Source organism: Egretta garzetta, unplaced genomic scaffold (genome assembly GCF_000687185.1).
Source record: "Egretta garzetta isolate BGI_Z169 unplaced genomic scaffold, ASM68718v1 scaffold95, whole genome shotgun sequence".
Lineage (NCBI taxonomy): Eukaryota > Metazoa > Chordata > Aves > Pelecaniformes > Ardeidae > Egretta > Egretta garzetta.
In genome coordinates this window covers 711,229-718,645 of record NW_009259590.1, presented here as the reverse complement: position 1 = coordinate 718,645, position 7,417 = coordinate 711,229, and positions in this window count along the sequence as shown.

The window sequence follows — 7,417 nt, the reverse complement described above, 5'->3', positions numbered from 1 at the left end:
CCCCCCCCCCCCCCCGCGGGGGGCCGGGCCGCGCCGCCCGGGCCGGCTGCGGGCGGTGCCCCCCCCCCGCCGGGGTCTCTCAGGCGGTGTTCGAGGGGTGATGGGGGGGGGTGTGGGGGGGGGGGGGTGTGCTGCCTGTGCCCTCCACACAGGAAGGGGTGGGCAGGTGGGTGCACACGGACACGAATTTGAGGGAGAATAAAGGAATAGGAAAGCCTGCTTTTAAGATGCTGATGAAGAGCAAGTGTTCCTGTAGTGATGGGAGACTTGTCTGGCTCTGGGAGACTCGGCGTTGTTGGGTTTTCTGACCCTACTAGGCTACAAATGATTTTAGGGATGATCGCCTTCTGGTTTTTTGATTGATTAGGTGGCTGCCTGGTGACATGTACTGCCCTGGCTTAGGTCTTGGCTGCGGTAGCGGTGCTCCTGCACGGAAGGCAGGTATGTCTCTTAATTAAATTTCAGGTCACAGCACCATAGAGTTAAACCCTGAATTGCTGCTGTTAGCCACGGTCCCGGTGGTCTTCTCCTGATTCACTGTAGAAACACCAACATCAACACTTACAGGCTGATTTTGCTGTATCTTTTGCCAGGTTGGGGGAAAATAATCACATGAGCCTTTAAAAGATGTTAGGATGGCACATAGCAGTTTGTAAGCTCTCAGGAACAAAACCTAGGCTTGAACTTTTCAGAAATATTGGGCTTAATGGGGAATCTGGTTTCTCTCCTCCTTTTGTCGCTTGGTGATGTTAATTTGTGTTTGCTGTTCCTTGCTTTCTTTCAAGGCTCTCTCCCTAAGGAAGGGTCATCTCAGGTAAGGCCCAGGCTGATGCGATGTGGAGTTGTTTGGCGCTTTAAGGTGGCCTTAGGAGAGCTAGGAGCTGACCTGGTTTGTTCAGAGTAATGGTACGCCTTTACCCAGCAGAATCTGTCCTTTTGTTAGTTAGATCCTCAAAGCAAAGATCCAAAAGCACCAATAGTGCTCAGTACATAATCAAATTATAATTAGTTTATATTTTATAGCATTTTACAAATTAATAAAAACATTGTGGGTTGGCTTCACATGTCTGTTCCTGCTGCACAAATATGAAATGGATAATTACGTAATATTTAATTATTTAGATATCCTCCTGATCCAAAAGTCAGCAGAGCTTGTAGTAGGCTCAGTCTTTGGGCTGAGGTAGTTGGCGAGTGACTGGTTAAGGTGAGGGGACAGCTGAGCTCCCACCACCCCAACCCTGTGCTGTTGGTTTTGGGGTGTACAGGGCACTTGGCTCAGCCTTGTGGACAGGCTCTCCCAGCCTGGGGTTATAGCAGGGGCGAGAAGAGCAGCGAGTGAGACTTCATTCCATAGGTTCTAGCTCTGAGATCAGACCTGGGCACCCAGAATGTCTGTATTCCCTCTAGTGAAGGAGAACTAGAGGATTTTTTTCTTCCCTAGAATTTTAACGTAGTCTCTTTTTTCTCTTACTGTCTGTGTGAGGAGATTGAACTACAACAGCAGCAAGCAGAACATTAAGCAGTTACTTATGATGCTGTAACTCCTCATAAGCCTAACAAATCTGAGGGATAGGATTCACCGTGAAGTATGATCACTGCAAGGGTGAAGTGTTGATACAGTGATTTAAAGAGTGAGAAGACTGCCTGGAGACATATGCATCGTCTTATGGTTCACCTGCTGAAGCTTTGGTGTGGATCATCATTTCCCAACCTGCTTTTAGCCGAGTGTTGCTTGAGAAAGTTGGAAATGTTTGTGCTTCATTGGTTGCTGTTCCTTGTGGTTCCTTCCATGTGTTGCCGTCCTGGGTGCCGCAGGGACACCCAAGCTAATAAACCCTGTTAAACTTACCTGACTTGGACCAGAGCCAGTGGAGTATCTCACACTGCCTGTTGTTTTGTGTGCCAGTCCAGATTTGGCAAATGCCTTTTTTTCCTCCCCGCTCTGTATCTCAGCCTTAGCCATCTTACCCTTCAGAGCTGAGATACTTGCTCCGGGGTGTAGTGCTTTCGAGGCTATCCATGTGCTTTGTGTTCATTAAGTTGCCCGGTGGCTTGCAATACCTGATCTTGGTAAGCACATCTAACAGTTAATTCCTCATCTGCTTTAAAATTACTAAATGTTTTGATTGAGAAATAATAACCTGAAGTAAAAAAGACCTGAGGGAAGCCTGATATTAAAATTAATAAGCTGGCATTCCTTGGACTTGGTGTACTTGTATTAAATTCTACTCAGATATAAACTCAGATTTTTACTGAAGTGGGCAAATCTGGATTGTTCTGTTTAGGTTTATATCTAGCAGACACCTCAGCAGATGCCAACCCTGCCTGTACTTGCACGGAGCAGTGGCACCATCGGCAGAACTGGGGTTCTTCTTGATCGTGGAGCTTTGGGAGGAGCAGGGGCATCCTGGTTACTCAGGTAGGGTTGGCTTCTGTCCAGAGCAGTTCCTCAGGGAAGGGAATAACAGCCAGAGGGTCTGTCTTCCTCAGCGATTCTGGGCTGCCAGAAGAGGTGGTGGTGATGATTTGAGGTGATCAGTGTTACAGCAGTCTGCTCTGATTTTTATTGTTAAATAATTCATTGTTCCTGCTGGCTGAAGGACCAGAAGTGAGGGAAGTTTGGTCTCCAGTAACTTTGGATTCAACCCAATTTGAAGTGACTACAGCTTGGACACAGTTCAGGTCAGTGCTGAAGAGAATAAAATACTGTGGATCATTTGACTACACTTCTAATGATATTAAATATGGTATCCTCATGGTATTAAGTATGTTCTGTACCTTTTTAAATTAAAAACCTCCCAAGAGGTGGATCCTTGTATACAGTCACATGTATATGCACTAAAAGAGTGGATATACATGTGACTGTTCAGAGTAGTTTTTAAATACTGGAAATACATTGGCTTTTATTTGAAAGTTCATGTCATCGTGTCTGGGTTTTGTTTTTCCTGGCTTAGGATGTGTAGAGAAATTGTCAGTGTTACAGGGTTGCCCAAGTTCTCTACCACAGGTCTGTGGCATCGGGGCTTAACCACATTTCACATTTCACATTTCACATCAGCAATCCTGTTTGTTGCGTGAGTTGTTGATGAGTGTGCTGGCTGTATTGCACCCAAAGACAACTTCACTCTGCTAAAGGCCTGTTGGTCATTTGAATGAGCTCTTAATCAATCTATACCTACGTAGTTGTATGACTTCATGCACATGGGTATCGTGGTGACGTAATATGGCACTAATACTTACTAGAGCAGTAATAAGATCCCAGGCACGGTAACTGAATCCTGAGTTAATTACTCCCCTTAAAGAAGGTGCTAGGAAGAGGATGAGGGTCTGGTATAGCAATCCAGAGGAGGATCCTCTTGTTCTCTTGGCTCTTAAGATCCTTGTTAATATCAAAATACAGGCAAGACTTGTAGATGCTTCTTTAAAAAAATAAGTGAAAAAACTGCCAACACCAATCCAGAGTCTTGTTGTTAGCTTCCCGTGTCTTTCTGGATGGCATGAAGATGTGGGTCTTGAATTTTTATGGTGATGTTAGGAGTTAGCATGCCTGATGTGCGGTCTGGGAAGATACGTACCTATTGCAGCTCAGCATCTCTCAGGTGCAGGTGAAACTCCGTTTCATGGCAAGGATGATCCCTCAAGTACTGTTTTTTTCTCAGGGCTTCATAGCAGTGTGAGCTCTGTCTCCTATAATGTGTGGTCCTGAGTTGCTCAGGGAGGAAGGAGCCTGGAGGAGTTGTTCTGACAAGAAGCTGTGGTGGTCGGGGTCTCTCACCTCAGGCCATGACTCCGCTGCCCTTGTGAGCTGGTTGCCCTAGGAAATTACCTCCTGCCCCTGTATGCTTGACACCTGGCTGTAAAATTACATATAACTGTGGAAGGCTTTCTTGAGTACTGCCACACTGGGGTGTATGAAAAACCTGCTATTGGAAAATAATCTGGGCTATTAGATTCTTTTTTATTATTATTTTTTGCTTGCTACCTCTCTTGTTTCATTTTGACATAGCGTTGCTTAAATTCTTGCTAATAATAGACCTGCATCACATCTGGCTGTGTTGAAAGCAGATCTTGAAAAATGCCTGCTTTGTGGAAAATATTGATTGCAATTGTATGTTCTTTTCTAAATATGCGAAACAGTTACTTTTGTAAAGAGCTTGTATTTGTGCTTATGCACCTGTCCCCAGGAGAAAACATTCAAATACATAGTCAGACTTCAAAATGGCTTGCAAAATAAATTGGAGAACATTTTAAATCTGTTTCCTTCCTGTTCTGATTCAAGCAGGTGGTATTCTCCAGGGACGCTGCCTCTGAGAGTTTGTTTTGGGCATTATTATTATTTGCAAAGACAGGCAACTTTTTATGCTCTAGGAGAGGATGGGGAGTGCTTCAGCTGAAGAACTGGGATGCACTTGCAGGGGTGTAGGCAGCATTCCTTCTTTGACAAAATAAAAGCTAAAGGGCCACTGTGTTTGTAGACCCTAGAGCCAGGCCTTCTAAAAATATTTTTAGAGGTTTGAAGACACAAGTGAGATACCAAACCAAACAGTTTTGAGCATGTAGGACACCTTAAATCAAATCTGGCCCCAGAGCCTTGCTGGTAATGGCTGTAGCACTGATTTAGTATGCTTAGGTCACTGTGAAATGGGTCCCGTTCAGTGCAGATGGGCAATTAAGGAGGAAGTCTTGTGAGCGTGGTGGTGTCTGTGGATGCGCTGGGGCCCCGTGCTGGAAGCACTGTGGCCACAAGAGTGCTGTGAGCCGTGTCAGGGTTTGTAAAATGAAGCGCTGTGGCTTGCCTTTGCTCTACGTAATGATGCCAGCGCTTCCCGAGGGACCCATCTGCAGCAGTCCTTAACGTTCGTTGTGTGTTACTTTCTTGAAGTGTTCTTTTGGTTCCCGTGCACGTGGAAAACAAGTGTGCACCACCTGGCCTTGTTAAGTCCTTCCGTGGTGCTGCTCAGCCATAGAGATGACTCTTATGAAAATAGGAGTAGTCATAATTATCAGGGGAGATTATCTAAAAACATCGGGAGGCTTTATTTTGAAAAGCAGCCTCTTATATGCCTTCGATAGGTTGACGTCATGATCGGTGGGGTTAAGTAGTCATTAAGGAGACCTCATGTTCACTTTCCATTTGTGTGATCTATTGCTGATTGCTCTGATTGTGCCCTGAGAAAGTTTGATCAATTATTCAGCAAGGGCTCGAGTCTAATCTGTCTCAGGGCTGGGAAGACACTAACTCTACAAACTGGTGCTGTTAGTTGCTATTCAGGCACTTGGACTTTGCGCTGACTGTTCTTCACGTAGTTTTGGGAGATGAATTCCCACTCAGAGGAGGCTATAGTTATCAACCATTTATCTGATATGTATGTACTCAACCTATTACAGCAGCTGTAAATAAATTCAATTAGGTGTATTTTAATCAGTCAAGGATACCATGTTAGCTGTGCTATCTGGAATGGACTTCTTGGATATCTTTTTACATGTAAGATAGACTGGGTTTGTGTTGGTTAAATGAGTGGGTAAAGAGTCAGTTAAAATTGCCAACAGCAGCGTTATCCATCAGCAGTGTCACTAGCTGCAGGACTCAGTTAAAGCAATGAAAAGTGACCTTTGTGGCAGCCTTCTAAGAGGGCACGAGGAAGAGAAGATGCCATTTGTGAAGTACCGAGAAGAGCAGCTCACAGGAATCAAAATAGAAAAGACTAGGAAGGGAGTTGGAGTATGGGTAGATTGCAAAGTGCATGGAATCAAAATAGAAAAGACTAGGAAGGGAGTTGAAGGAGTATGGGTAGATTGCAAAGTGCACAACTATACAGACATTTGTACAAAACCTAGGGTGCTTCCTCTGTGTGAAACCCCAGAGCAAGTTCTGAGACAAGAAGATGTCCTGATTTTAGGCCAAACAAAATTAGGAGCTGTCCTTTTAGCCATGTTGAAGTTTCAGCTGATCGACAAGATGTACAGCAAGAGCACTGGGAAGGCATGCCAAGATCTTGTGTGGGTGGAAAGGTAAGCCTGGAGTGGAGGCAGAGCTGTGGGTCATGAACAAACAATAGAAGCCAAGACTGGAAGGAAGGTGGAAAGGAGAAAAAGAAAGAACAGGTCTCCTGGGAAGCTTGGGGAGATGGGGAGGGTGTAGAGGAGGATGGGAAGATCACACAAAGGAACAGTTGGAGGTGTGAAAGGAGGGTTGCATAAGCCAAGAGAGGGTATGATTTCAAGAGCAAAGTGTATGGTCGCATCAGAAGCAACTGGCAGGCTGAGGAGGATGTATGCAGGCTGTTGGCCAAGGAAGGGTATCACTCTCCATATACAAACACAGACTCACACTTATTCCTTCCTCTGCTTGTGGGATCACAGCAGCATTGCGTGGAACAGCTGGATGGCATCCTTTCATTAACACAGTCCTGTGTTAATGAAAGCCACAGATTTCTGGCTTGGAATAAGTTGTATGATGCTCCCTGGTGAAACCTCCTAGTGAGAGGAGCACAGGGGGTCTGAGCAGCACTGGGGAAGGGCAAAGATGGAATGGGGCTCCTGTATTTTCTTTCTTAGGGTGCCTCTCACCATTCTGACCCCTCTGTTTCGCACATTCTGACCCCTTCTGTCTCTCTTGGCCCCACACAGGAGACATGGCTGGGACTTGTGTTGGGCATCAGTCCTTGCTCTGCTGCTGACTTCTTCGGAGCCCATGGCATTTTGCTACCCCTCCCTGCCCCTGTTTCCCTTTGCCATTTCTGTAGTGAACTGTGTTATATATAAGCTAGGTATTACTATTACCTGTATTATTATTATTATTATTATTATAATTGAGCTTTTGTGACTCAAATGTACAAGATACTGGGTGCCTCCAAGGAGCGGGGATCAGCCTTAATTAGCCTTCATTGGCTTTGACAGGGTTTGAAAGCACCTGGGAACTTGCAGATAGTGCTTATTCCTACAGCTGGCAGATGTGTTTTCAGATGGCTGCTATTTTAAAAAATACAGTTTTGCGGATACCAAAACTACTTATTTTGGTCAACAAAAAGAGTTTTGAAACAGTTAAGCAATTCTTATGAGAATATGGAAAATCAGAATGTGGTTTACATCTCAGAAATGTCTAGAGAGCATATTCAGATAATGTATACAAATTCTAACCACCACCCCTCCCCCCCAAACATCTCCCAACACATCCTTCTGAGAACCATGTGCTTGCCCAGCTGAAACAAAAATGTTTGATGACTGAACCAAAACTCAGTGATTTTCATATAGATCTGCTCAGCCCTTTGCGGTATCCCACTGTGACTGAAAGAAAAGAGCTTTTGAAAATAACTTATTGTTCCTTGGTGTGGTATTTTCTCTTTTCCTAAGCATTAGCTCTTGAAGCGGGGGGCTTCTGCAGATAGAGGGCATCTGCATGCTGCTGGTTCCTGCT